Source organism: Triturus cristatus, chromosome 6, assembly GCF_964204655.1.
Source record: "Triturus cristatus chromosome 6, aTriCri1.1, whole genome shotgun sequence".
In the NCBI taxonomy this organism is placed as follows: domain Eukaryota; kingdom Metazoa; phylum Chordata; class Amphibia; order Caudata; family Salamandridae; genus Triturus; species Triturus cristatus.
Window position 1 is genome coordinate 1524768847 of NC_140589.1, and position 22099 is coordinate 1524790945.

The 22099-nt window shown below is 44.1% G+C and overlaps 1 protein-coding gene across 10 annotated transcripts in view; it reads left to right on the forward strand.

The window, feature by feature from the left end:
- LOC146821629 (synaptosomal-associated protein 25-like) overlaps positions 1-22099 on the forward strand; it is a 491673-nt gene that overhangs the window by 232375 nt on the left and 237199 nt on the right. For 2 of the 10 annotated variants that reach the window (XM_085612673.1, XM_085612674.1), the window contains exon 1: positions 10797-10952. The exons of the other annotated variants lie outside the window; for them this stretch is intronic. The gene's annotated coding sequence lies outside the window, so the exon portion shown is untranslated. Of the gene's footprint in view, positions 1-10796; positions 10953-22099 lie in introns of those variants that run through there. 10 annotated transcript variants of the gene reach the window in all.

Genomic DNA, 22099 nt, shown 5'->3' on the forward strand with positions numbered 1-22099 from the left:
ATATACATGAAATAAATGCAAACATCATTTGGCGTCAATTTTCTTGTTGACTTTCCCAATGCATTTCGGGATGAAATATCCCTTCGTCAGGGGAACTGTAAGTAGAAAAATCGAGTTAACAATATCAAGTACACAGAGGGAGGAACATAACTCTCAAAACAAAAAGGCCATGTACAAATGATAAACCCCTCAGTTTGACTGTGCCGTGAGTGAATAGTAACCAAAAAAGTGAAAACACACCTTCACCAGTGAGACAAAAACCTCAAATATATACATGCTAGTAACCCAGCATATGTCAAATGTTAATGTAGACTTACTCACACATAAAAAAACGTCAACTCAGTTAGAAGCCAACTCGGAAGAAATACCGAATGACAACTGCAACGTGAAAAAAAGAGTCTGTCAACATGCAATGAACTGCAACCTGTTTGGTAATAGTCATAGAATCACTCCTCTCCTGTTAATTACCTGGCTCAGCATTCATCGCTAGCGTCTAAACCACTTTCTATTAATCCTAATACAGGCACCAGATCCAAACAGTAGTACGGACGCTGAAAAAACATGTATAATTTCAACATTACAGAACCCTCTGTATATAGTGTAATAGTGTCACAAAATGAATGATTCCTGTGCAATAAACATGAAGTTACCTACCCGTATACAAGGTAGCTTGTAAGTAAACAGTTGAAAAACACACTCCCACCGCTCAAAACTCTCGACGTGAAAGTGCAGTGTTGACCGAAGCCGGCGAGCGCCAGTTATTGTTGTAGCATACGATTTCTAAAAAGAAAGCAAGTTGAACGGAGTGTCTACGTCTGAGCTCTCGTCGGTAAGAGGTAGATTTCATTTCCAGGCAAAAGTTGTAACAGGGGAGGTCTTCATCTGAGAGGGAGTCAGTCGATTTGATTTATTTTTGCAGAAGCTTCATTTGCTTCAACATCAATTACTAACCGTGGACTATGGCAGATTAAAACACGGAGTATCCCTAGTGGGGGGTGGTGCCTTGCCCGAACGGCACTTTTAAGTCTTCACATATGATAAGGGAAGAGCTTTCGCCTTCTCAATTCAGTGAGCACGGGTCAGTATTATTGGATACTTCAGGTGTTAGTGACAACTTGCTTTCTTTTTAGAAAACGTATGCCACAGAGTTGCATTTCCTGGTCGTGGCATGAGGGCAACGCCTCATTTTCCCCAGCGCCGTGAGGGAAACGGCTTGAGCAGCATTAGCGGAGGAGAACAGCAGCAGCTGGGGACCACATCACCCAGCAGCCACAGGGGCCGGCGCACCACTGACGACATCGACGCGCCCAGAGGCGCCTCAAGAGAAGGGAGCGCCGAACGCTCCTGGGGCCCACAGAGTTGCATTTCCTGGTCGCGGCGTGAGGGCAACGCCTCATTTTCCCCAGCGCCGTGAGGGAAACGGCTTGAGCAGCATTAGCGGAGGAGAACAGCAGCAGCTGGGGACCACATCACCCAGCAGCCACAGGGGCCGGCGCACCACTGACGACATCGACGCGCCCAGAGGCGCCTTAAGAGAAGGGAACGCCTCCCGCCTCGCGGGACGCGCGCGGGCGGCGCCGCGCTAAGCCCGGGCAAAGGGCGGGCCCTCTGTGGCCCTCAGAGGCCAGAGGAGGCTGGGCTGGGCCACAGACCCTGGACCTGTTGGACAAATCGATGTGCTGTAGTGAGTTGTTAACATTTGTTTGTATATTAATCTACCTGTGTTTATGCATGCTGGTCATTAGTTATTAGCTGTGCTCTGTGATCTATAGGCAAGCGAGATCATGGCCAAATCTAAAATCGATAAAACTGCATCTGGCCTAGGTTCCATGGATAACTTCCTGGTGAAAAAGGTGAATCAAATTAATAATGAGCGCAGGGCTTCACTAGGTAAAGGCGACTATCCTGCCATACATGAGGAGGTGTATTTCCCTTTGCCGGCCCAGCCTGCATCTGATACTTTGGGGGCAGGTGCTGGGGGAACTTTTTCGGCAGCAGTACAAGTGCACGCTGTTTTAAATGATGCCGCACCTGATACAAGCCTTGATTCAGTCGTAGAAGAGATACCAACTTCCCCCAGGCCAGTGCGCCTATGTAGAAAGGCACAAATCAAATGCGGGTGGAAGATCAGCAAAAAAAGAGCAGATAAAAGTCACCTTGCCCCAAATAGCACTAGGGCTACTACAGATTGCCAGGAAAGTTTAAATATGGCAGGCACAAAGTTTAACTTAATGGAGCAGTTTGCTCTGCTAACTCGCACCATAGAAGCTAAGATAGAGGCTAAATTCACAGAGCTGATGAAACCCCTTATTTCTAAACTAGATACGGTGGCATCAGAAGTGGAGAGACTGGGTGGCCTTCTAGTAACATACCAGGCTTTAGTGGGAGAAGGACCTAAGATGGTGGATAAGCGTTTGGACGCTGAGGGACAGGGTTCGGGTAAAATAAATTCTCAGCAATTTACTCAACCAATACCTGTAATTGAGTTAGCCCCTCTAGCGTCTACCTCTGTACCCACCCAGCAAAAAAAGGCCATAGTAGCCTCTGAGGGCCCGTCAACTTTCATGCATGTTAAGAAAAATTGCCACGCTAATCTTCCCCCAGACTGCGCAACTTATGTGGCTGTTCTTATAAATGTTCCTCCCATTGAGCGCCTTTCTCAACAGCCAACTGAGGAATACCATGATACATTGAAAAATAGAACTGTATCATGGCTGAACAAAAATTGTGGGTTTCCAGTTATATTTGCTGACCAAATACTGTCAACCAGGAGGGTGAGCTGGATTGGTACATCCAGGAAATCAATAGCTGGTGACTGTATCATAGTCAATTTTAAGCATCCTCAGCATGTTGCCACAGTTTTATTGAGAGCAGCTTCCTTAGTCCACAATGGGAACGGCATAAGTGTACGTCCTCTTGGTTATTTTTATACCCATTTGTTTAAAGCCCCACCATTTTCTGGGTTTTTTCGACCCCCCCACTCCTATTCAGTCATCGTTTACTAACGGCGCATACTTGCTCAATGCTGACAAGCAGTGTGGGTCAGGGTTCAATATTGTAACACACAACAGATTTGACACCCTCTCAGGTATAGAATCCTGTGATTGACGTGAGGAACTTGCGGGTCAGGAAAAGGGGAGCATGGGCTGTGCTGAGCCAATTTTGCCAAATAGTAGTCAAAATAATGTTATTTCGTGGAACATTGCGGGGTTGGGTGCTAAGATGGAGGATAGCAATTGGATTAGGTTTATTAAGCAGTATCAAATTATTTGCTTGCAGGAGACCTGGTCCACTGATTGTAACCATTTTTTTGAAGGATTTAAGGCTTATTATGTCCCCGCATCAGCAACAGCAAGGGGCAGGCCTAAAGGGGGCATGGTCATATTCATCTCGGTTGCTCTATCCTGTAAAATACGCAGAATTTCAACAAGTAGTACTGGTCTCATTGGTTTAGCATTAAAGGGTGAAAACTGTCTGGCCGGTCTGGTTAATTTTTATAATGCTTTTAATCCTTGTTTAGCTCATAGTCAGATAGCTGCTCTGAATGTTTTTGTAAGTAACTCCATGAAGGATTGTGTACATAACCTTATGATCATGGGGGATTTTAATGTTCATCCTTGCAAGGATCCTCTTTTTAATAGTATTACAGATTCAAATTGTCCCAGAATCACTGATTTTCACTTTGAACACACAAATGAGGGGGAACATTTAAATGATATGCTTAACGACCTGGACTTAATGGTGACTATGGCTATGACTGACCCCACTGTGTGTTTTGAGATACCGACCTTTAAGGGGCACGGGAGGGGTACTTTTATTGATTTTGTATTAATATCATCATTAATGCAGTCATTTGTGGATTCCTTTACCATTGAAGCCAGTGAGTTCAGTGATCACAACCCCCTCACTATACATATGACGGGTCCGTGGTTAGCAAAGGAAGGTACGAATACCTCTTCAGGTAGGGTGAGTCTGACAGATGGAAGACGTCGCCTAAAATGGTCTCAAATCACCCCAGTCTTACTGTCCAATGAGATTAAAGCTGCAGGTGCAGATGACATCTGGGCTTGTATACAAGATGGTGCTCAGCCACATAACGTCCTCAATGCCTTTCAAAGCTTAGCGGATAAGGTCTCAAAGTTGTTGTCAGCTCCAGCAAAGAAGATGGAGACTAAGGGACCCAAATGGTTTAACCATGACTGTTCAAAAGCCGCTAGAAATTTAAAAATAGCGCTGGCAGCTAAACCTAGGATAAAGGCAGAAGTCCAGGTTTGTCGAAAGATATATAAAACTGCTATTGCTCGACATAAGGACTTTCTTAGGGAAGAGGCATGGAGCGAGTTACTTGACCCTTTTACTCTGCAATGTAGCTCTAGATTCTGGGCAGTAATGAGGAAGCCTTTTTTGGCTCAGGAGCAGGGTGATGGCCAGGAATGTCACATTTCTAAGGAGGCCTGGGAGGCACACTATGGGAAACTGTACTGTAGCTCGGTAGTTGAACCTCCCTGTCCGGTCACCTCTGTTGGGGGTGAAATAATTACCTTCAATCGTGGTGAAGTTATTAATGGAATTGTGGGGCTAACAGCCGGTAAGGCACCAGGTCCAGATGGGATCCCTCCGGACCTGTATAAGTCTGAGCCTAACTTTTGGGCTCCAATACTTGAATCTGTTTTTAATGCCGCTGTGAAAGCTGGGTGTCCACTATCATGGGGCGTCTCTACAATTGTCCCGGTTTTTAAGAAAGGGGACAAAGGCAGCCCACATTGTTATAGACCTATTTCTTTAATAGACTCTACGGTCAAAATTGTAGGCAGAATCTTATTGCAGCGACTTTCTGATTGGGCAGAGGAGAATAATATTATGTCCAATTCACAGTATGGATTCTGTAGAGGTCGTTCTACAATCACCCAGTGTCTTAATCTCTTCCTAATTTTAAACAAGTACACTGTAGCGCAGAAGGGCACCATCCACCTCGCCTTCATGGATCTGTCCTCAACTTTCGACTGTGTTAACAGGGGAAAGCTGTGGCAGTCCATGAGGGAGAAGGGGGTGGAAAGCGGTGTGGTCGATTTTCTGACTGACTTACACAACAATACCAGAGCTAATGTGAGATATTCTCAAGAATTGTGTGTATCAAATAATTTTAATATCAGTAAAGGTGTACGTCAGGGATGTATCTTGGCCCCCTTTCTTTTTAATTTTTACCTTAATGAGCTAGATAGCGTGTTACAGAATGTCCAGGCCGACTATCCTAGAGTAGGCAGGCGGGGAATTCCCATCTTATTGTACGCAGATGATGCGGTTCTAATTTCAAGAATGGAAAAGGGCCTGCAATCACTTCTAGATGCTTTTAACTCATTTATGATAGATAGAGATTTGATGGTCAACAACTCTAAATCTTTTGTCATGCAAGTAGGGCAGCAATCAAGGAGGACTTTTACATTTAAAATTAATGAAGCAATAATTCCGCTAACGAAAACATTCTCCTATCTTGGGGTTCTCTTCGACTCTAAACTTAACTGGGCCCCGCAACTTTTAAAAAAGAAAGGAGAATTCGCAAGAGTTAATGCCTCGATATTTAACTTTGCTGCCAAAATCGGGAAAAAACCCATTTGTGCCATGCTTAAACTGTATAACGCAAAGTCAGTGGCAACTGTAATTTATGGCAGCGAAATTTGGGGATATGTTGCTGGTGAGCAGTTGCAGATTGCTGACAATTCTTTTTTGAAGCGTCTCTTATGTGTCCCCACAGGCACATCTAACTTTGTTGTGCATGAAGAGCTAGGGGTGCAATACTTAAGTGACTTGTTCTCCTTACGTCCCCTGACCTGTTGGCTTAAATTATGGCTAAACCAGGATATACCATTAACGCACCTGATCTTGAGGGATTTTCTGGGCCGGGACAAGATACTGTGTACTCCTTGGATCAAATATTTGAAATCGAATTTTTCTAGGTTAGGTCGACTAAAACTGTTTGAACACCCGAACAAAATTGTACAAGGGGATCTGGAGCTCATCAAACGGGCCTTCCTTATGGATAGGAGGTCCCGGAGGGAATGCGTGGAGCTCCAGAAACAAAGCGTGAGGAAATTTTCCATGCTGAAAATTTGTGAAACAATTGAACCGTACCTGTCTGGCTCACTGACTACCCATGAAAATTTTTTGCTGACAAGGTTTAGGCTAAACCTCTTTCATCACCTGCTGATCCGACCAAAAATAGATATTTTTAAAAAAATGGCAGCACCCTGCGGCTGCGACGGAAAGTCTCCGCAGGATATGCTGCATTTGATATTTTTATGTAAGTTTTATGACTTCCCCCGTAAGCGCTATCTGGTGACCCTTTTAAAAAAACTTGATTTTACTCAATTCAGACCGGCACTAATGTATCTACAACTTTTGCACAGTGACTGTATCCTTCAAATGAAGGAATTTTTAAAACTAACAGTTAAACTAAGAATCTGTATGGACCAGCAATGACTCTTTGCGTATTTGCACTATTTTATGCCTTTATCCCTGGTTCTGTTGTATTTTATGGCAACACGTGCAAGTATTCACTATCTGGCATTTTATCTGAAATATGTTTATATTTGTGTTACGTATCTTGTATTGTATATGTACTTTTATGGGTCTACAAATGAACCGAAATAAAGTATTTATGATGATGATGGTATGCTACAACAGTAACTGGTGCTCGCCGGCTTGGGTCAACACTGCACTTTCACGTCGAGAGTTTTGGGCGGTGGGTGTGCGTTTTTCAACTGTTTGCTTCCAAGCTACCTTGTATACGGGTAGGTAGCTTCATGTTTATTGCACAGGAATCATTCAGTTTGTGACACTATTACACTATATACAAAGGGTTCTGTAATGTTGAAATTATATATTTTTTTCAGCATCCGTACTACTCTTTGGATCTGGTGCCTGTATTAGGATTAATAGAAAGTGGTTTAGACGCTGGCGATGAATGCTGAGCCAGGTAATTAACAGGAGAGGAGTGATTCTATGACTATTACCAAACAGGTTGCAGTTCATTGCATGTTGACAGACTCTTTTTTTCACGTTGCAGTTGTCATTCGGTATTTCTTCAGAGTTGGCTTCTAACTGAGTTGACTTTTTTTTGAGTGAGTAAGTCTACATTAACATTTGAGATATGCTGGGTTACTAGCATCTATATATTTGAGGTTTTTGTCTCACTGGTGAGGGTGTGTTTTCACTTTATTGGTTATTATTCACTCATGACACAGTCAAACTGAGGGATTTCTCATTTGTACATGGCCTTTTTTTTTTTTTTAGAGTTATGTTCCTCCCTCTGTGTACTTGATATTGTTAACTCGATTTTTCTACTTACAGTTCCCCTGACGAAGATATATTTCACCTCGAAATGCATTGGGAAAGTCAACAAGAAAATTAACGCCAAATGTTTTGTTTTCATTTATTTCATGTATATTTATGTTGAATTGCTGATTGAATATGCAAAATACATGTCAGAAACTGTTAAGATGAATATGTAACGGTTACAAGGTCTTATTTTTTCATATAAAATCGTGTTCTTGTGTAAAAAGATGAGATTATGATTTAGTGTATGATCGTGCGTTGATTAATTGAGCAAACTCAGTTTTGCACTTCGCAGTGCGGGTAGGGGCAAGTGATCAGTCACGCTTGCTTTGTAAATTTATACTTTTAGAAAGTTGGCATTTGTTGGTCCTAGCCATTTGGTCCCTTTAGCCTGTATCCTGGGTCACATGACTAGGTGCAGCTGGCAGTTGGTCTTTGTGTTTTGCTCCCAGTGAGACAAAGGAAGAAAAGGTGTTGACAGGATGAGCCATCTCTGACTTGATAGGGGTGAGGGTCTGTCACCTACCACACTTATATATCACAAAGCCTCTGCCTGAGCACTCTCACAAAGGGTTTGATACTAATCTTTTGTGCCCTCAGACAAGCTGGGGCCAGGGCAGGGAAGAAGGAAATATCAAGCACTTCTGAGGGTGAAACCCTCTAGAAACTTCTCCAACTTCAAAGCTGGCACCAAGGATAAAGAGTGGACCCTCAGACCTAACTCTTCATACACCTCTGGACCTGTGGATACTACAGAAGGACTGCTGTGGTGCTCTGCTGCCAGAGGGACTACTACCCTGCTGCCCTGTTACTCTGCTGCCCTGCTTGCTGAGAAGGAAGACTGGACCTGCAACTTTCATCCCAGGCTGAAATGATTCCAAGGGTCAGCTGACTGACCTCCTGTTCTGACCAACAGGGACATACTAAGCTCCAGAGCCCCCCTCTGTATCTGCCCAGCTCACCTGCTGCTTGGACCTGCTGCCTGGATCTGCAACTAGACCTGCCTGAGCCCTGCTGGCCTCTGTTAGAGTGAGTTCCTGATCCCCAATGGGTGCCTCTCAGGTCCTGGACCCGTGGTGAGGCATAATTTGAGAACTTTCCCCAAGAAAATGTGAGATTCTGATGTTTTGGGCTCCTCGTGACTGCAAGGAGGCCTGTTCACCCCAACGCTTTGTGCCACAGCGGCCGCCAGCCCGGCAACACGAGAGGTGCGCTACTTGATACAGCACCAACAGCCCGCATTGACTGCCAATGCAAATCTCCTGCAACTGCCGTCCACGACGCCTCACAGGATCTTCATGCTACAACGACAACTGTCCGTAACACCCAGCCTTCTCTAAGCGTTACATCGATGACTGGCTGTGCCGCTCTCCCTGCTCCTTGTGGCCCCGTCAACCGTGTACAGAACTCTTTGCACTTGACTTTTGAAGGTATCTCTTTCCGCTGGACTAACCTGCTCCCCGTATACGGCCCATGCTCCATTGCAGTCGGTCTGACCACGTGACTTTCATTCAGTCTCACACAACCAGATAGCTATGAGTGGTGCTTTGTGCTTTTAGGGTCTATACTTACCTTAAATCTTTGAAATTACTTATCTCCGGTTCTACTGATTGGATTTGTATTGTTTTGGTCTCAAATAATTTATAAAATGTTACTCTATTATCTACATTGGTGTGGGACTTTTCTTATGTTGTGATTTCACTTTTTACTGTTTTTGAGTGCTACATAAATACTTTACACATTGCCTTTAACTTAAGCCTGACTGCTTTTGTCCCAAGCTACCAGAGGGCTAAACACAGGTTAATTGGGGTTTTCTTGTGTTTCATAATGACAAGAATTGTGGTTGCTGCTTGAGTAGGGTTTCACACCCCCTCAACCAACAACCCAGATTCCTACATATCTTATCCATGGTCTGAAGATATATGAATACATCACCCCATCCTGAGAGAACTCCATTGACTCCCTTTGCCAGCCTGCACTACATTCAAAACTACCCGTATAATTTACAAAGCCATCGCGAACAGCCACTGCGGTCATCTTGCAGATAAGCTCACTATCTCTGGGGATTCTGGGCACACCTATAGACACAATTAGGCTGGAGACTAAGAAATGTAAAAAAAGAAATAAACCAAGCCAGCAAGCCTTTTCCATGTATGCACTCAGGATGTGGAACAACATGCCTGTGTCCATTAGGACCGCCCCAACACTGCTCCAATTTCGGAACGAGCTGAAGACGCACCTCTTTAAAGAACACTACATCACAATAGACTAACATTCTAAAAACGAGCTACCTTTCCTATCACTTGTTGACTTTATGCTGGATTTTGACCATGCACAGTGCTTCTTTTGGTCTTGGCTAGCTTAGCGCTAAAGAAATACCGCAGAAGTACATATATACATAAATATATTGATATGTTCAGAAACAGATGTGCTATTATGTAATTATATAGTGCTTTTAGGTGTTGTTATTTAGTGGTATTAATGTTGTACAGTCAGAAGTATTGTATTTTGTAAGTCTCTCATTCAAGCATTGCCTTTCCTATTGCTGCTATTGTTACCCTTCTGATTAGGGCTGGCTTTAGGGCAGTGCGACTGGTGCGGCCCCATTGGGCGCTGACCTGTGGAGGGTGCGCTGACCTCAGGGGGAGCTGTGTTTAGCAATAACTTATGATTGGAGAGATGAGGCGCACTTATGCCCAGTGGAATTGAGAGAATCCAAGGGGGGGCATGGGGGCACCAAAAATGATTGTCACACCGGACGCCACCAGTGCTAAATCCCAGCTTCTGATCCAGGGCACCATGTCCACATCAGGCAGAAGTAACTCTCTCCATATGCATGTGCAGTGGATTGCTCCACTCTTTGGCCTTCCAGAGGGTTCTTGCATTGAAACTGTGGGCATCATTTATAACCACTGGTTGAGCACAGCAGGAAGATCGGGAATCTGGCATTTCCAAGCCTCAGTCCTATGTCAATTGATAGAACTTCTTTATGGAAATTCTTTGCGTTCCCTCCCACCCCATAGCTATCTGTAAATGCTCTGTTCTGCCACGCAAAAATAGTTCCATTGGTTTCTACAAATATAATGCGACCACCAGTTCAACAATAATTATCTTTTTTATTATACCATCTCGGGAAATAAAATCCTGGAAAATGTTTTCATTTTAGTCCGAGCCGTTTCTTTTAGGCAAATGGTTTCTGTGTTGATATTTTTGTATGTTCCTTGCAATTTGAGTGTTATACGCTCGATTGAACATTTGGCTTGTCAGGATGTTGCACTTCCGGTGGATTCGGGCACAGCGTCGGGCTTCCCAGCGTTTCTAAATTCAACGGGACGTAGAGCCCTTTCGATAACAAGCTCTCCCTGACCGGATTATGCACCATATGTAAACACTCATTAGGACGAAGCGTGGCTGTGAAAACAGCAGCAGCGGTTTCAATGCAGCCCACTTCCGGTTTGCTTCACGGGCGAGGAGAAGCCTGCTTTGCTGCATGGTGTGTTCGCACAGGAGAAGCGGCTAAATATAGCGCGGGATTATCTTAATACTGTAAACAGCCAGGATGCGTTCATCACTGTCTCACCGCCAGCGGAAGGAGAGCGGAACGTGCAGAGTAAACACAGGTATGGAACTCAGCGGCTCATAGCGAATTTTGAGCATCGCTGGCTGCTCAAACAAGAGTTTTCATAACCTTCCAATTTGTTTGACTCCACCACTGTATTTGACTTGCTTGATTTTACTATTATGTTTTTGCGAAATTAAGCACAATTAGGTTTTGCGTATCTTACTCCCAGCGTCTCACAGCTGAATGGTAAAGAACTGTAGGGTGACCAACTGGCATGGGTGCAAATTCAGGACAAAGGGTCAACATTCAGCACAACAATTTGGGGGAAAAGGGTACTTTTACAGACACAGGGGATGTACTGCAGTAGTATATAAGTAAGTAAATAGACAACGAACATAAGTAAAGGTCAAAATAAGTTTATATTTGGTTGAGACAATTGTGCACTTCAGTTTTTCAGCATGGAGAATGCAGGTAAAACTTGCATAGCTAATATCTCAGTCAATGTACCTATTCAGCTGTAGGTCAACCCTGTGAACTTTAGCTGACTTGTGTCATCTTGTGGTGTTCTATATTATGAACTGTACAGATGACATGTTGAATATAGTGTCAATGACTGCTGAAAACCCTTTTCTTTTGACATAGGTCACCCTACATATGCCAGAGTCCAACTACATTTTAGATGTGGATTTTTGAACCTTTTTTTCCTAGATTACTCGGAAGAAAGAGTCCAGTGTATAGCGCACATCTAGAAGGTTTTTTTTCCTATTGAACGGAGTAGTAGTCAGGTTTTTCTATTGGATGACTAATAACATGAAACGTGTTTTAAATGGCACTCGGTAGGACATTAATGCAACGTAAACAAATACCTTCACCTTATAACTCGCAGGAGTTCATAAAAACATTGGTCTACTTTCATTCAGATTTTTGCTGATGCTTCCAGCATGGCTCCTCATCAACAGCAGAATGCCATGCTTTAGGCACATGCAAGAGGAGGCGGACACCCCCTGCTGCAACCACCCAAGGGCCCATTGTCATTCTGTATGTGACAATCAGCCTAAGTCAGAATGACTATGGGCCAGTCCTCAGTCTGAGTGAAGTCCAGGAGGGGCTGCCTCATCCTCTACAGTTTGAGAAGTGCGAGCTGGCCCCGAAAGCAATAGCATTTAATCTTTTATTAGGGCTTCTCCAGGGGAACAGCACAGGTTGCTGCAATCCCCAAGATTATGGACAAATGGTGTCCTTAAAAGGAATGATAACGGATATCATGCCAAAATAACGGACGGTCCGTGAAATTTACGGACGGTTGTTCACCCTAAAGAACTGTTAAAACGCAGCAGAGGGCTGAGAGAGCGTACTGCTCAAGTTTTGGCAAATATCGTGGCAGCATTGCACATGGAAAATGGGTCATGGGGCAAGTGCTTAATTTGTAAACAGATAAGTACCAGGGCCCTCGCCAGATGGCCTCTGCAGCTTTCATCACCCATTGACCCTTCCAGCGCTACCAGTGATTCTACCAACACAATTACTAACCACCACACTCCTTCCTACAAGTGACAATTCAGACTACTCCAGGTCCCTAAAGCTATAAGAATGGCTTGTGCAGCAGGCATTAGTAATTTTTAAGATATATTGAATAATAAACAACTATTGTGCTGCTCATCTCTAAAGTAGATTAAAAGCGCCACCAGGTGGCAGACTGTAATAAGTGCTGGTGTTAACAATTAAGTGCCAGTACCAGCACCGAAACCACTGGCTCAAATTAACCACTTCATTGGACGTTATGTTCTTCACACAATTTTCCTTACCTAAACTTATCATTTTCGCATAATTGTTGAACGCATGAAATTGGTTTGAAGAGAATGCCACAGAGACAACTGCTAAATACTCTAGGTAGGTATCTTGTCAGAGTTTGATACCTCAGCATACCTCAAGCAGTGGTGGCTGGTGAAATTTGAAAGTGGTGAGCCACTTATATATTTCAAAATGTCTTGGCTGTAACTCACCCCTGACCCATCTAATATGAAAAAAGAGCCCTGATCTAAAAGAGTTCTTTTGGAACTAAATTATTAAAAACGTGTTTGTGGAAAATACAATTCCTCTCTTAAGAGAGACATTTAAATAAGCTTCCTGCTTGGGAGATAGGCCGAGGCTTAGGACTTCTTTCATATTGTGTGGCTTGCTCATTCAACGTAAGCCATCCATGACTGCAGTAACAATCACACTAGCAGATGTTTGCTGTTTGGTAGTTGCTCCAGTCACATTGTCGCATACTTTAAAAGGAAACCATGGACACCTTTACATTGTTCTCTGCTTGTTACTTCCATTTGTGCTGCGATTTCCCATTAATGACTGAAACACAACACACAGTTGCACTTCCGGTTTCACGTTTCCATAACCATTTAACTTGGTGATAAAAACAGTTTCACATTAATTTTTCAATCAATAATATGTGTTCTCAGCACAGATGGAAAACGAAAACAGAATGAAAAGAGAATTAAGTGTCAACGAGCACGTGTCCACCGTGGGTCTCTCGTCAATTCAGTTGTCATCCTAGGGAGGAGGGGGAGGGGGAGGGGAAGACCTGTTTCTTTCTCCAAATATATCTGGTTGTTTATCTCTGCCCATCCTGGGGGGGGGGGGGATGCATTCCTGAATGAGCGTAATGACCTGCAGCATGAGAGCCAATGGCAAGGCCTCATTTTATAACATGGAAACACTCACTAATTATTCGGCTGAGCTGATGAAGACTAAGTGTTCTTCCTCTGCCCAGCTGCTTTTGGACACTTTTCCTAATGAAATTGAAAGCCAGGCCCAAGAGATTCTGGAATCCTCCTCCAGCCTCCCCATTAGATTTGAAATGCAAACCAGCCGTGGGTGATAGTGGAGGAGGGGGAGTCCACACTTAGTTGGTTACCACTCACTCCTTCCTTGTCCTCTTCAGCTTGCTCCACTCCTGCCCATTACTTGAATGGAGTTCTTCATACTTCACCTAGGGCCTGAGCTATAAACGCCCAAATGGAAACAGATTTAGCACTGTTAATCCTTCCACCACCCACCACTGTGATGTCACTGCTATGGCTTGTGCCTGCAGGGCGAGGCTTTCCTCGCTCCACACATGCTCCGGGCTCTCCAGTTCTAGCAGCAATCCCTCACCTACGAAAATAAATATGTAATCTGTGTTATTTAACACGAGCTTCCTGAATTTACTTCTCCTTCCCATTGATGGTAGAGCAACGCCCCTTTTGCCCTTGAACACCAGCCATCCCTGACCTCAAGCCAAATGACTGCCCAACACATTGAGCAGGCAACTCATGTGACTTTGCATCCTCGGTCATACTGTGAGTACAGTTGTTCACGCAGACATATAACCTATATATTGTGGTGGTTTCTCACATGATGTTTGTGCACGAGGGGATACCTTGTGTACTGATTGCACATAGGCAACTGTCCTAGTGCAATTTGCATAATACATTTCATTTTCACAACATGTATACATACTGTAGCTCGAAAATATTGGTCAATTTTGAAAACCCTTACCTACAGCAGAATAACAATCATACACTGAGTGGGTGGTAAATATTATACGCAAAATGGCCTGGGCAGAGAGAGATTACAGACAGTAATCCTACTCCACCCGCCAGTGGAATTGCACCCAACCCTTCACATTTTGCATTAATCCATTTGAAGGAAGGGGCACTGTTTGGTCTCTTACCATCTCTCACAAGGCACTTTTGTAGGTGTGGACACACCCCACCGCCCCAGCCTCCCGTCTCTCCCTGGCATATCTGGGTGTCATTATATTAAGGATACCTTCTGTTGCCCAAAACATAATTCCCAAAAGTAGATAAGCTAAATGCTGGTCTACTTTGGGTACTGTGCACGCTAATATTTGTTTAGTATTTGATGCCGGCAGTGAAAGGGGATGGCTTTATTGCATGTGGACTGCATTCATGTACATTAAGTCCCTTCTTCGTACCAAAGTGCTGACAGTAGCAGTACAAGGATTCATGTTGATGGGTGACACTGCCCGTCACAGTTGCATGTTGTGTATCAGATGGTATATACTGTCCTTTCGTAGCACTAAATGCTTGGTGGTGAGTAGTATCTCGAAGTAAAGATCTTTGTCATGTCACACTGATACACGATTACTTAAGGTAGAACCAAGTGGCCTTTTACATCAGCATAGCCGTTGATATACCCACATACCTTCCATGAACATAACAAAATTTTTCCTAACACATTATTATATCAACTACTTTATCGTGAGCTTGTCCATCGACAATCTGTAGCAGAGGTTTGTGCTTGTTTACACATGACATTATATATGGGATAAAGTACCCCCCTTCCATGCATTATAAGGTATTGTCAATAGTGGCTGCTGTTAATGAAAAAGTCATGGGGCAGCGCGGGGAGGAAAAAACCAACCAAAAAATAAGAGTACTTGCTTACCAGCCGCCACCTTGGTGCTCCTCTGCTCCTATTGACTCCCGGCAGTCCATGTGCTGATGAACATGCACCCAGACTCCCCTATGCCAATCCAGACGCTGCTCTCATACTGGTAATACTATTACCCTGCATGAGAGAAGCTCTGGGATTAGTCTGAGCGGGCTGGTTTGCCGCTCAATCAGGGCCTGGGAGCCTGTGCCTGTTCTCCACCCGGCTGTGCAACACAGTTTGGGTTGAAGAAATTTAAGTGCGCATGTCGATTTGGCCATCCTAAGATGGCTGGCCAAAGCAACATGCGCACTTACAGTGCCCACCACTCCTCCTCCCTTCTGCTGTCCTTCAGGATGATCCCACCCCACCCTAGACTTGGCTTTTTGTGATGAAAAGTCACATGATAATAACATTGTTTTATTATCATTTTATTTTTCATGTTTGCACTGCTGAGAGAGCAGTGGATCGACGCTCCTCCCCTTTAACAAAGGAGCCACCGCTGGATATTGTAAGTCACAAGGTGTTCTGTGACCAAATAGAGGAACAAGGCAAAAATCCAATTTCCTTTATAAGGTTCATGGAAGTTTGAGGTGACTTGCAGTATCCTTTAATTTACATCAGAAGGTAATTTATTCCTTATAACACATGGTCACGCCATGACCCTTACAAACTCCTCAAATCCTTGCTGTCTTGCTCTTTCATGATCATTGCAGATCATAATAATAATATCAGAATCTGTACTGCATACCTAAATACACCAAAAATAGTATTTTTTGCAAAAAAGATGTTAGAATGAATTTAATATAAATCAGATTAAAAAATGATGTGGCTCAAATTGTGTACATGTGGAAAACTCTAAAATTCCCATATTGACCTATAACTTGGGCAAGAAACATAATTTTTCCCTGTTTGCTGATCAGTTTTCCTTTTTAGAAAAATCTTTCTGAAGGAAAAGCCATTTCATGTTTTCCTTGTTTAAATGTAACATGCTACAGTTAAGCAGCTACACCATTTTTGATTACCGGTGACTACAGACATCACAACTCGACTGTAACAAGGAAAATTAGAGACAGGTTTTTATACAGGGATTACCATATTCTGCAATTATATGTGCCCCAGACTTTATTACTCATGGGGGAATCCATGCCTTTACCACCCTTGCTTCCACCATATTTTTCATCCAGGATTTCAGGGATCCCAGGCCTTTTTTCATGTGTATTTCCTCAGCTTTCCACTGTTTTCTTTATGTACATAGAGCTGAGGCCCAATGTGTGCAAGAGCGTAGTGCAACATAATGACAATCGCATTTCCAACATTTATACTGAACAGAGCATTTAGAAATGCAGTGTTATCAGAAGCTTCCTAAATGGAAGAAGTTGGTTCTTACTGCAGGATCCCCTGTGCCATTTAATTGTCCCCCCACTGCCAGTGGTGGCTGGCAAGTATGGTGATTGGAGGGACAGACAAATGTGTCAATTATATATTTTTTAAATACATAAATAAAATAAAATGCGTAAATGAAATAAATAAAAAGGTACTTACCATGCGTTCCGGAGACTCGTCCTCCTTCCTCCGGTCGTCTCCTCCTGGCGTCACGTCCAGCTGAGCTTAACCAGTCCTGGCGCTGCTCTGATGCTGTTAACCAACCAGCGTCAGAGCAGTGCCAGGATCGGAGGGAGCAGCTTCCCTCGGCATTGTAGGCTTCTGCAGGCTCTCAAAGCTGGTTTGGGAGGTTTATAGTGCCCATGTCAGGGTGGCCATTGCAAGACGGCTGGCCACAGGGACATGCGCACTATAAACCAGTGCACAGGAAGCCCACCACTGCTGCCACCCAACAGGCCCGCCCCATCCCGACACTCGGTTAAGGACAGCTTGATGGAAAATAAAATGGGAATGGATTAACTTGATTACCATTTTTTCCGTCTTTGGGGCATTTCTGGGGGCAATTAAGTGGGGTGCCACTCCTCCGCTGAAATGGAGAAGCCACCCCTGCCTACTGCATTCTTGGAGGTTAACCCTCTTTTGCGCCTGGAGCACTGCATGTGTCTAGGTTTTCACACCTCAGAGTGACATTTTCTATTCATATCCTCAATATGTAACATCTAGAACTAGAGCCAGTCCTACACCAGTGTTTTGTAAAGAGGCATCATGCATTTTTTTGATTAAGCCAACTGCTCTCTCTGCTAGACAGGAACACCCAAGCATCCTCACAACATTGGTGCACTGTTAGGTCACCTTGGAGAAGTCACATTCTACTATATTATGTACATCCGAACACATTCATCTCTGTCTGCGTTTGTACTGAATCTCAGCATTTTACAGGTAATCTTGTTCACATGCATGTACCAGGACTTTACTCCCATGCCTCAAAGTAGCCCTGACGCTGAGTTAGGCCACCTCATTTATATTTTGAGTCTAGTTGGAGGCTGGCGCATGAGTAAATGAATATAGCCTGATGTGCGTCTGCTGCACATCCTGTTCAGTGCTGCCAGGACTGACAACAGGGAGCCTGCAGCGCACAAGCACATGGAGTACGTATTCGATGGACCACACTGCGCATGCACACTGCGAGCAGATGACATAATTCGGAGACTACCATAGTTTGGAGATCTTGATGCCATTCTGTGTATTGACAGAGATGGCCCTTTAAGACCTGTACTTGTTGATTCCGTTGCTAGGAGTGATGTGGATAAATGGGCGAGACCCTGATGTCATCACCAGGTCTCCGTCACTAATCCCGCGTGGTTTATGAGACGAGGTGGTCAGATGCATTGTGGGCCGTCCTGCATGTGGGATCTGGACCTGCAGGAGCCATTGCTCCCGGTTGTAAAGCGCAGACGCAGAAATGGCCGCCGCGATTATGCAAAAACAAACAAAACACCTGTCATAATAATTGTTTATCAATGTGCAAAGTGTGCAATTTATCACGGTTGAAGTTTATAATTGTGGTCGTATGAGGCTTTATTGTTTTTGTCTAGAAGACAGTAACTGTGCTGTGTAAATGGCCTTGAATATTGTAATTCATATAAAGTGGCACAGTTTATCTTGTGTTATTTAGCAGATGTTGCAGTTTTTTCACCTTGTTCTACTTGATACGCACGCATCTCATTTTACCATTTCATCTAAGACACCCCCACAATCTGCGCATAGTACGTGGGTTGTTTATAGGCACCCTAAATAAAGTGCATCATTTCATTGCGTGACACCATTCGTTCCTTAGTGTCCATCTTGCTCTTCTGATGGTTTTCTTTATAGCCACAGTTAGTGGATATTGATCTGATTTCACAAGAGGCCACGGTCATAACTCAAGCCTGTACTGCTGAAGTGTGCTCAGCCTGATCGATAGGCCAGCCTTCGATGTATTAGCTGGTAGCTGGGGCTGAAAGGTACCACGAGGCTCGCAAATTCTGAGAAACCCACATATGCTGCTCTAAGCCACATCTTTGCTAACTTGTGGGCCTAACATTGTGTCCTTTTATCAACCCCCTCAGAGTAATATTTGAAAACACACCAGACTACTCGATCACCTCGAGGCATTTATAACAGCTTTTCTACCAATATGTAGATGAAAAGGTAAAGATAGAAGAAAACCAGAGCTTGGGTGTATTTGAGAAACAAGAGTCTGAATGTCATGACTTCGCAGTCATTTATAGCATCAGGCCAGGAGCGAAACCACAGAGCACCCTCCCTTCACATCCAAGGCCCTGGCCCAGAGGGACGGCTGCTGTTTCTTGCCGCAAAGTCAACAGAATTGGCATTGGCAATCGTTGTAGGATGCAAGGGAGTGCAGAGTTACTCTTCCTACAGAGGGCGAGTATAGCACAGGCAACAGCAGTGGATGCGTCTGTCCCACACACAAAACGCGCCACCTGGGCTTCTCTCCCACGCAGAACTGGTATAGTGCAGGCAACTGCAGTGCAATCTTCACAAACAGATGAACAGACACGTGCACACACACGCGCACACACACAAGATACTGCATCAGCATTGGCGGGGTACATTCCAGGTGAACACTGAGGTGTGCTTACTATCTGTGATGTAAGTTGTCAATCTGCTTCAGTGTTCGTTGTTTGAATGCAGGTGTGCTTGTAAGTGTGTTGGCCTGAGTGTGTACATGAAAGCCTATAAATGCCTTGCTCTCCCTGCATTACTCATGTAGATGTGAGTGTATCCCGTCATTGTAAATGCATTATATACATCTATCGCCTTACTCAATAATTACAAAGATATTGCAAACCTTAGAGACATAAGTTGATTTCTCAGCTGCCCCTTTCTGTGATACAAGGCACACTTGACTTGTGAGCAGCTGTGCCCCAACCTCACCCCCTTCGCAAGGATGGTCCTAACAAGTGAAATATTTTACCTCAACCCTATCTATCTGCCAGAAATTTGCCTGAGGCATGGCTGTCATTTCCACTGCCACCAGTGCTAAATTTGTAAAAACATACGTGCCAGGGTCCTTGTCAGGAGGACACTGCAGTTTGCACCAGCTATTGTCCTGACCAGCACTGCCGGTTACAGTACAAACACACCTACTAACATCGCATTCCTACAAGTGCAGCTCTTCAGACGATTCCAGGCCCCAAAACTATAGCAATGGCTTGGGTGACAGATAGTACTCATATTTAATGTATAGTGAATTAATCAACAACTGCTGTCGTACTCATCTCTAAATAAAACAAACAGCACCACCATGTGGCAGTCTGTCACAGGTAAAGTGTTGGCAATTAAGTGCCGGTGCTGAGCACCGGAAACCAGTGGTTTAAATTAAGCAGTGCACAGCCTTCCTCTCTTACACCCAATTCATGCTAGATTTGGCAAGGTTTTCTCCCGTCCCAGCCCAAGACTTGCCTCCAAAGTTGAATTTGTGGCTGGAGTGTGTGAATGAGTGTTATGTGACTGTGCAAATGGAAGAAATCTGCTAGCTAAAAGTCTGTCAAATATTCTCACTTTCTCCCTCCTCCTGTAAAATGATCCATTTACAGCCTGACATATGTACTTTCTCCACTGATGCAGAATTTGTAGGGGGAATCACCAGAGCATATGTTGCATCACATAATACTATATTACGTCCTTGTTAGTCTTCCTCCCAACAATTGTACTAAAGTGAGCAATAGCTCCTATGGACAGAACCTTAAAGCAAAATCAACGCTCTAGTTGTTTCCATCCCTCTCCCATGATGGCCGATTTCCCTTCTCTTTCCATCACACAAAAGAAGGTACCACCCTTTCCTACTGCTGTTTTAAGTTTATGTGAATAGTACCTTCAAGCAATTTTCAGGTAAGTTATTTAAAAAAGTTGTAAAAAAGTGATAAACCCTTCTGAGGTCCTGCTATAGTGGTGGACTTTTGCACTAAAGCGCAGAGTGACACCAACTGTTTTTAACATTTCACAAGGCCCAGCACTATGGGGCTCCCAGTGAATAAAGTTTATATGCTGCTATTGTGGATAATTTGACTTACTTGGGCTCCTCGTTGGGAGAGCAGTATTCCATCTCAGGCCGTGAGGCAGAGGGTGGTGTGAGCGCGTAATCTCCCACTGCTCGTTTAATTGTCAGGCAATGGGCCACACTCCTTTTTCCCATCTGCTCCATTGCCAGGCAGCTGTAAGACGCAGAAACTATCTCTGGGGCTCTGTTCTTTCCGTGTTGCTGTGCCAGACTCAACATGGAGTGCTCAGGCAAAGCCAAGGACAAGACCCATAATATTGAGGGGGGTCAAGAACATACTGCTGGTTCATCTTCTCTGGAACTAATTCAGCAGATGATTCAGGTAGTGGTGACTCCTAACTTTAAAAGAGCGTCTCCTCGTTCACCTGAGAAGCCCTTGGATCTCTCTACTAGTGAGGACCAGCCGGAAGAGGAGGAGGATATTGATTGTAGATATGTGTATGGGCAAAAACTGAAAGAAGTGCTGCAGCATATAAAGGGCAATATGTAATTACCCTGAAAGCTTGGTGGCAGAGGAGAATGATTACTTTTTCTTACAGTATCAGAAAAAGGAACCACAGTCCCTAACTCTGCATGCCTCTATAAAGAAGATGGTGGGTAATGAGTGGAAGGAGATTGATAAAACTACCCTTCCCAGACATTTAGCAAAAAGATACCCTATACAGAACTTTGCTATTGATTATCCTATATCAGTTAAAGGTGATGGTTTACTGGAAGGTCTAGCGTCATGAAGACTATCATTTGGGAAGACGCTTCGCCGCCAAATCCTGTGGACAAAAGGGCAGATGCTGTGGTGAAGCGCACTTATGTAGCTGATAATTTTGCCACGAGGGCCACCACCTATTCATCTTATATGATACAACCCCTGCTTAAGGCTTAGCAGAGTTCATTGAGCTGGGAGCAGATATCACCCTAACTCCTGCTGTAATGAAACAGCAGTTAGGAATGTTATCAGACATTTCGTGACACATTGAATGCAAAAGTAGCTGCACTGGGTTCTTCTGTTCAAGCTAGAAGGCAAATGTGGTTTACAAATTGGTAGGCAGATGCCTCTCAGAAGTCTCTACTAATGAAGATTCCTTTTTTGGGAGCAAAACTATTTGGGGCACTTCTAGAGGAGATGATTAAGTGCTCTGTTGAGGACAGAAAGCTTTTAGCCCTACCAAAAGTTCCTAGAGAAACATTCTGTGGTAGTAAGAGAGCTTTTGGACCGACTTTGCATGGCAAATTGAACCAGTCCTTTCAAGCAAGAGGATGTAGCTGTGGAGGGTCCCTGACTCAGACAAGTCCCTGTCCAAGTAATGTGAGGTTGGATCTGT